This window comes from Silene latifolia, chromosome Y, assembly GCF_048544455.1.
Source record: "Silene latifolia isolate original U9 population chromosome Y, ASM4854445v1, whole genome shotgun sequence".
Taxonomy (NCBI): Eukaryota; Viridiplantae; Streptophyta; class Magnoliopsida; order Caryophyllales; family Caryophyllaceae; genus Silene; species Silene latifolia.
Window position 1 is genome coordinate 331327370 of NC_133538.1, and position 8262 is coordinate 331335631.

The following is an 8262-nucleotide window of genomic DNA, read 5'->3' on the forward strand; positions in this document are numbered from 1 at the left end:
TTAACCCTAGCTAATAGACTACTCACTCATTTTCATGTTGATCATGCTAGCAAGGTTGTCAATCATACCAACAAAATGAAACATGATGAATAAATGAAAGTAATTAACAATAATTAAAAAGGGATTAAGAGAATTATACCTACTAATGATTCCAATAATAAAGCAAAGATAAAAGAAGTACTTGAATGCTTGATTGAGAGGTTGTCAATCTCCTAATCATAACCCAAATAATCTTCAATTACCCAAAATAAAGGATGAACAAAAGAGAGATTAAGGAAATAAAACTTGTATTAGAACTTGATTAATTATTAATTACAAAATTAAAGAGAGATTTGATTGGTATTAACTACTCTAATTGTTGATAAGAAGAACATGCTCTTCTAATTAGACTAATGGGGTATTTATAGTGGAAATTAGGGGGATGCATTAGGGTTAACTAAGGGCTAAACTAGTAATTACACTTTTTAGATTGAGCAGGGAGGAGCCGGTATTTTCCGAAGGAAGGGCTTCTTTCTTCGTAGCTTGGAGAAGAGGAAATCGCGCTGTAGAGGAATCCGGGCGGATTAGGGTCGGGACGGGCGGATTCTTGAGATGGAATCCGAGCGGATTCAAGAGAATCCGGGCGGATTGTGGTGATGGAATCCGGGCGTCTTAATGGAAAACCGCACGGATTGTGCAGGTGAAGGACGGCCGGATTGTAGACAATCCGCACGGATTGTGCCTCAGCAAGGCTTCTTCTCCTTTTCTTCATAAATTCCTTGGGGATTTCCTTGGGGACTCAAGGATCCTTTCTCAACATTGCTCATCTACTATCATATGTACAAAGGCCTTCTAATCTTGTCTCTCCTTGATGCTTGGTCATTGAATTCGATCAATTTAGTCTTGTTTTGCCATGAAAATGCAAGATTCTTACTCCTTTCCTACCAAGCGATCAAAATCTTAAAGAATATGCAAAACAAAGAACTAAAGATAATAAATGACCCAAATATGCACTAAAAAGCATGGGAACAACGCTAATTCGAGGGCTAAATATGCGCTAATTATGGTCACATCAAATATCCCCAAACCGAACCTTTGCTCGTCCCGAGTAAAGAGGTGACAAAGACTAGGACCATTATTTAAACTAACCTAATAACATATCCGATATGATATAATTAGCGGGTCTCACTCCGCCCCTTCAACTCATAACAAGGCAACCATGAGGTAGGATGCCTTCTTGCAAGGCAAGGTGGGTCTTGCCAAAATGGCGACACATCCAAACATTAAGCACACAAAATCACATAATGGATGCATCTACAAAAGGAATAACCACTTCCTCATCAAGTGGCGGAGGCACTAAAGAGGAACAAATTTAAGAGCATGTAATCCTTGACAAGTACTAGTTCAACAAATTACTAAGGCTAAGAGGATGGAACTAAATCACCTCCAAATGGTGTTAAACTAGACTACTTTCGTCCTCAATTTCCAAATGCTTTCGTCAAGAGCGATCGGATGGTGGTGGAATGACGATCCCTATGATGCTAGTAGCATATGACATGACAAGTCTCGAATTCTCTATAAAAGTAAAGGTCATGGATCGTCCCAAGCTCGACCAAGTGGCTTGACAAAAAGGCTTTTTGGGAATGAAATGCTCAAATCTTTATACACAATGGGTGGATATGACTAGTATTCAAAATTGTCCTCATTTCACTTTCACATTTAAAAAATTTAAGATGGGGTTTGTCCCTTCCGTGCTAGTGTCCTTTGCTTTCGCCAATCGCTTATTAGGCAATCGGTTATCCTCTAGACAATATCTTTTCGGGGTGATAGTCACTCTGTCTCTGGGCGGCCGAATTCACAACCGTGTGGGGGCCCAATTCAATGGATCCCACACCAAAGCACATCGAAGTGGTACGCCTCCATCAAAACAACTTAGATTTCTCAACATTCAACAATTCATAACATTTGAGGTTTCCTTGGCATTAAATTACTTCCACATGACAAAATTCCTTGAAATGAGCACTTCAAGCTTATTGATAGAAAATATTTTTGGGTTGCCTTACCACAAGGTCAATCAAGGTCACCTAGACAAATTAACCAAGTCCACATCGCATCACGGGGTTGGATAGGTGACTCACATGCAAACCCTTGACTAGGCCTTGGGTCATGGGTCAAAAGACACTAGTATGACACTATCTAGGGTGTTTTACAACCATTCTAGTAGGCAAAGTCTTAAGTTGAACAAGTATTTGTAATGGCTTAGTTGCTCTTGTCAAAGTTCCTAATTAGGCATTTTTCAAAACATTTCTAACATGCAACTACATGCCATGATGCAACTAATATAAACATCCTAATGCAAGTGATTCTATCAACTAATATGACATATAAACTAAATGCAAGTCCTAAGTTCACATTGTTATACCGCATCAATCAAAATAAAGCCACATAGTCATTAACATAAAGAGGAAAAAGGAGATTGGAAAGATCATACCAAGCGGTCTTCATTATCCTCATGTCTCGGATGTGGCGTAGTCAATCAATGTGAACAAGGATAGAACAAACACAATATATACAAAAGAGTACAAAGGGAAATAAACATGTTTTTGGGTTTCGATTTTCAAATTTTTATGATTTTCGAAATTTTTCATTTTTTTTTTAAATTTTTTTGAATAAGAGTTAAATGTTAGAATTCCCATCCCCACACTAATATATGCATTGTCCTAAATGGCCAAAATGATGGAAATTATGCAAAGATGATGCATGATTTCTATACTAAATGCAATCTATACTAAGCTACACTACATAATGCATGGTTTTTGTTATGACGGAGAGGATAATTTATATTACCTCCCGTTGTGTATGCATTAACTTCCCCAAACCGAGTTAGACACTATTGCTAATGTCCAAGGATGGGTGTAGTTCATGCACACACTATGCAATGCATGAAACTAATTTGTCATTTTGGATTTTGAAAATGGGAACAATAAAATGAGAACACCTCAATGGTACCGAGGTTTGAGTCCTCTATGGTGCTAGGACTACTCCAACAATGATCAAGAAAATAATTAAAACAAAGAGAGAAATAGACAAACCATGAGAGGGTAGGAGCCTCCAAGGCTTGCTAATCTTTCATCATATCATCACCATTATCACTTTCCTCATTAGAAGTGGTCTCAATGCCACTTCCCTCTTCATTTGCCTCTTCATCTTGCTCATCATCCTTTTCTCCTTCTTCACTTGCTTCCTCATCAATGTTATCATCAACTTCTTCATTACCAACAACCTCATTGTCACCCGAAACGACCCTAGATGCACCCGGAAATAGGACTTCTCTATCCGCCCAACTAGGCAAAGGACAAGATGGATCAAGTAGTCCTTGCCTAACTAAGTGTAGGAGGGGTGGATATTGAGCCAAGTAAGCATTTTTCCGATCCTAAAAGGCTTGCTTGTGCATTGCTTGCATGAGAAGAGTCAAATAATCATTTCTAGCTTCAACTCCTTCCGGCTTGAACTCTTGATACTCAAAGGGGTATGGTGGTATGACAATGGAAGAGGAGGGCATTTCAAGTTCACCCTTTTGTTGTTGAATAATATACTCGGCCTCTTTAGAAAGGGGAAGTAGATAATTGGTCCGGTGGACGCTTAGACGACAAATCTTTGAAGGCAAGGTGAACGATCTAGCTTCACTAGTAAGCCATCCATACTTGGTATCAAGAGGGTTATGGGCAACCCACTTGTACTTGTGTATCATAGTATGCAAATCAACAAGATGACCACCCTCCTTTGCTTTATACTTGTTATCCTTATTGAAGTTAGGATCAAAGTACTTAGCTAGGATAGTGACTAGGCCGCCATTGACAATAACGGTAGTGCCCTTCTTCCCACAATCAATGTTGAGCCATCTATCTATCAAAAGCCTCAAAGAGTTTAAAGGCTTGGTGTGTACTCTTCCAATGTTCAAAGCCGATTCAAGAAGAATAAAATCAAGTTTGGTGAAATGGTTGGTATTTTTCCTTGCAATAATGGTGTTTCCTATGACCTTGTGCCATACTCTTATGCCCGGATGGTGGACTAAAAGAGCACGACTCGCATGAAAGTCCTCAAATTTCCTCCCGGAAATTGCCTCCCAAAGAGGGTCGGGGTCATACTTTCCATAATTCTTAAAATAACTCGGTTCATCACTAAGACCCAAAATTTCCCCCAATTCTCTAAAGGAAATGCGTCTACTAACATTAGCTAGACGAAACTCGAGATTCTCCCTACTCTCAACTTTGGTGACTTTCAAAGAACTCAAAAACTCAAAGGTAAGGGAGGGGTATGTCAATTCTTTTGATTCAAACAATTTCTCTAACCTCATGGCTTTGAAAAAGGCTCTAGTTTGCTCAAGGACACCCAACTTTCCCAAGGTGTCTTCACAAATAAATTTGGTGGATTGAAGTGATTTCCTAGCAAACTTGGCAAAAGTATCTCTATGGGTTTTGGAAATAAAAGTTACCTCCGGATAATGCAAAAGTTGAACGATTTCCGGAGTAGAAGATGTTGTTGCTCCCATAGAAGGTTGTTGTTGTTGTTGCACTTCCAAGTTTGTTGTTGCTACCACCATAGCCAATGCTTTCTTTGCTTGAAGAGCCTTTTGCCTTTGTGAAAGTGTCTTTGGTGCCTTTGTTGGCTTTGTTGCTTTTGTTGCTCCCTTTGTCCTTGCCATTGATGAACTAACCAAGAAAAGAATGAAAAATCTTCAATTTGTAGTGTACCCAAATCGATTTAAAGGTGAAAGGCTTTACCTTTATGAATTCAAAAATCGACTCAAAGGTTGAAAATTTTGCTCTTGGTTTTGATTTTTATTGAAAAAGGAATGATTGATTTGTTGTTAGAAGGTTGATTTGATTTGATTTTGGTCAATGTAGTTGAGGGATTTTGTTTTTGTGATGGAGAGGATGACAGTTTTGATGTTTTGAAGTAGTGTTATGAATGAATGAATGAAGGTGGGAGGGGTTTTATAAAGACCGAAAAAATCGAACTGCAGGGGCAATCCGTGCGGTTTCTGCCCAATACGGGCGGATTCTGCACTTTCTGGGTTTGATAAAACTCGCCTAAAGACGGGCGTATTCAAGAAAAGACGCTCGGATTTGCTTGATACGGGACGGGCGGATTCTTCAGAAGACGGACGGATTTGAGTCCAGGAAATTTTTCTTGTTTTCCTCAGCAGAGAAGACGGGCGTCTTCTTTCCAGGACGGACGGATTTTCAGAGACGGGCGGATTGCTGTTCAGGATGCCCGGATTCTCTTACAGTCAAAAATCTTTCAAAATTTCAGGTTATAGGGACGTGCGTCTTCAACCCAGTTCGCTCGGATTGCATGAAGACGGGCGGATTCTCTTGAATCTGCTCGGATTCTACCCCAGTGTACCCGGATTCAGTTCCATCCGTGTACAATGCATATCCCTTATCAACCTTCTATTCTTCTTCATATCTCGTGTTCTTCATTGTGGGGGCACTACTAAGGCATGGATAGCCTAGGCAATTGCCATCCCCACACTAAGCGAAAGCACTACACATCAATTGAAATTATTAGTCCCTCCCTCACTTCTCTCTCAAACATGACAATTATCTTGATCAAAGTAAATAAAAATCCAAAGATGACAAAAATGAAATACAAGAATTGAAATGCGAGTTAGGGAGTTAGAAATATTTACAAATGGTGGTTTAGGGAGGACTCCACCAAACTCTCATTCTTGATGAGATGTCAAGGGGGCATGTTCAAGGTGTTGTTGATGTTGCTCAACACCTTGAAAAAGTGATCAAAAGCTTGTTAATTATCATGGTAGAGGTCTTCAATAGACCTTGGCCATTGTTGTCGGTCTTGATCGATGGCATTACCAATGTAGGGATTAAAAATCTCTTCAAATTCGTCGTCCCAAAGACCACAAACTTCATTAAGTTGATCATTGAAAATCTCTTGATTTGATGGAGACAACTCTCCCAAATTATTCTCTTGGCTAATGAGGCCATTCTCTTCTTCTTTGGTTGATTTTGATTAGCTTTGCAAGCTCTCCTTGTCACAATTCACTTGCTCTTTGAATGGAGCATCTTCATATTTTTTCTTCCATTGGAGTTCCGATTTCTTCCTCTCATCCTTTCGGCTATAATGATCAATCATGAAACATGGTTCATGCAAACAAGGAGCTCTCATAGTCTTGTCAAGATTAAAGGTTATGCTTTCATCTCCCACTTCTAGAGTGAGCTCACCATGTTTCACATCAATCACCGCACCCGCGGTGTGTAGGAAAGGTCTTCCTAGAATGATTGGAATGTTGGAATCTTCCTCCATATCAACAATGACAAAGTCCACCGGGATGAAAAACTTCCCAATTCGTACGGGGACATCTTCCCATATCCCTAACGGTGTCTTCGTCGATCTATCGGCCATTTGGAGTGTGATGTTGGTGCATTTAAGCTCTCCCATCCCCAAGCTTTTACTCACTGAGTACGGCATGACACTCACACTAGCCCTAGATCACATAAGGCTTTGTTGATCGTTGTGTCGCCAATGGTACACGGTATTGAGAAGCTTCCCGGATCCTTTAGTTTTGGAGGTGAACTCCCCTGAAGTATTGCACTACTCACCTTAGTGAAGGCGATAGTCTCAAGTTTCTGGATCGACTTCTTCTTTGTGAGGATATCTTTCATGTATTTCGCATAGGCCGGCACGTGATTGATTAATTCCGTGAAAGGAATTGAGACTTCCAAATTCTTCACAATTTCCATGAACTTTCCAAGTTGATCATCAAATTTGGGCTTGGCTTGACGACTTGGAAAAGGAAGTCTAATCACAATGGGCTCCTTCTCCTTGACCTTGTCTTCATTTTTCTTTGAACTTTCTTCTTTTGATGATTCTCCATCTTTGGAGTTTTATACAATTTCTTCCTTTTCACTAGCTTCCACAACTTCATTCTCAACTTGCTTCCTTGGTGCTTCATACCTTGTACCACTTCTCAAGTGAATGGCACTAACCGTTTCATGTCTAGGGGGATTACTTTGAGGTGGTAATTGCCCCTTTTGTCTTTGTGAGCTTGAAGATGCTAGTTGAGTCAATTGTGTTTCCAACATCTTGGTGTGAGCTAGGATGTTGTTGATGGCGGTTTCCTTTGCTTGGCTATCTTTTTGCATTTGAATGAAAAATTCTTGTTGATTCTTTTGCATTTGGAGGACCGCTTTTTGGACATCAAAACCTTGGTCATTTTGGTGATTGTATGGATTTTGATTTTGGTAACCTTAGTTTTGATTGTAAAAGGGTCTTTGATTTTGGTTTCTCATGGGTGGTGGAGTGTATGTTGTTTGAGGGTTTTGAACATTTTGGCTTTTGTATGAGAGATTTGGATGGAATTTGGTGTTTTCATTGTAATAGTTAGAATAAGGGGTACCACTCTTGTATGCTTGGAAAGCATTCACTTGTTCATTTGTTCCCCTACATTCACTTTGATCATGTCCCAAAGTTCCACAATTCTCACATATCCCACTTGGGATTGATGAGGATGCCGTCATGGCATTAACATGATGCTTTGGTGATTTTGAGACTTCTTCAAGTCTAGCCATAACTTTTTCAAACTTCAAATTGATTGTGTCGATGTGAGCACTAAGTTGAGCACCCAATTGAGTAACGGAGTCCACTTCATGCTTTCCTCCTCTAGTAGCCTTGCGAGGTCTACTATATTGTGAGTTATGGACCGCCATTTCCTCAATCTTGTTCCATGTTTGATTGTCATTAACTTCGGTGAACATTCCATTTGATCCCATGTTGAGAATGTTCCTTGAATCCTCATATAGACCATTCTAAAATTGTTGTACCAAAAACCATTCGCTAAGTCCATGGTGAGGACATGAGCGACAGATTCCCTTGAACCGCTCCCAAGCTTCATACAAAGATTCTTCATCCCTTTGCTTAAAACCCGTAATTTGAGCTCTTAGCATGTTAGTCTTTTCCGGTGGGTAGAATTTTTTGTAGAAAGTTAGAGCCAACTTCTTCCAAGAATCTATTCCGAGGGTGGCCTTGTCAAGGCCCTTCAACCATTGCTTCGCGGTGCCGATTAGAGAAAAAGGAAATAAGACCCATCTAATTTGGTCTTGAGTCACACCCGGTTGAGAGATTGCATCACAATAGTCGCAAAAGGTTTCCATATGAGAATGAGGGTCTTCACTAGGCATTCCCCCAAATTGGCTCCTTTCAACTAATTTGATGAAGGCGGATTTGGCAATAAAATTTCCGGTTAGATGTTGCGGTGTA

General features: G+C 40.0%; 1 non-coding gene across 1 annotated transcript; it reads left to right on the plus strand.

Moving 5' to 3' along the window:
• The first annotated feature begins 7842 nt into the window (after positions 1-7842).
• On the plus strand, positions 7843-7949 carry LOC141636735 (small nucleolar RNA R71). The gene has a single exon (XR_012541323.1). It is a non-coding gene; the product is annotated as a small nucleolar RNA R71 (small nucleolar RNA).
• The last annotated feature ends 313 nt before the right edge of the window (positions 7950-8262 follow it).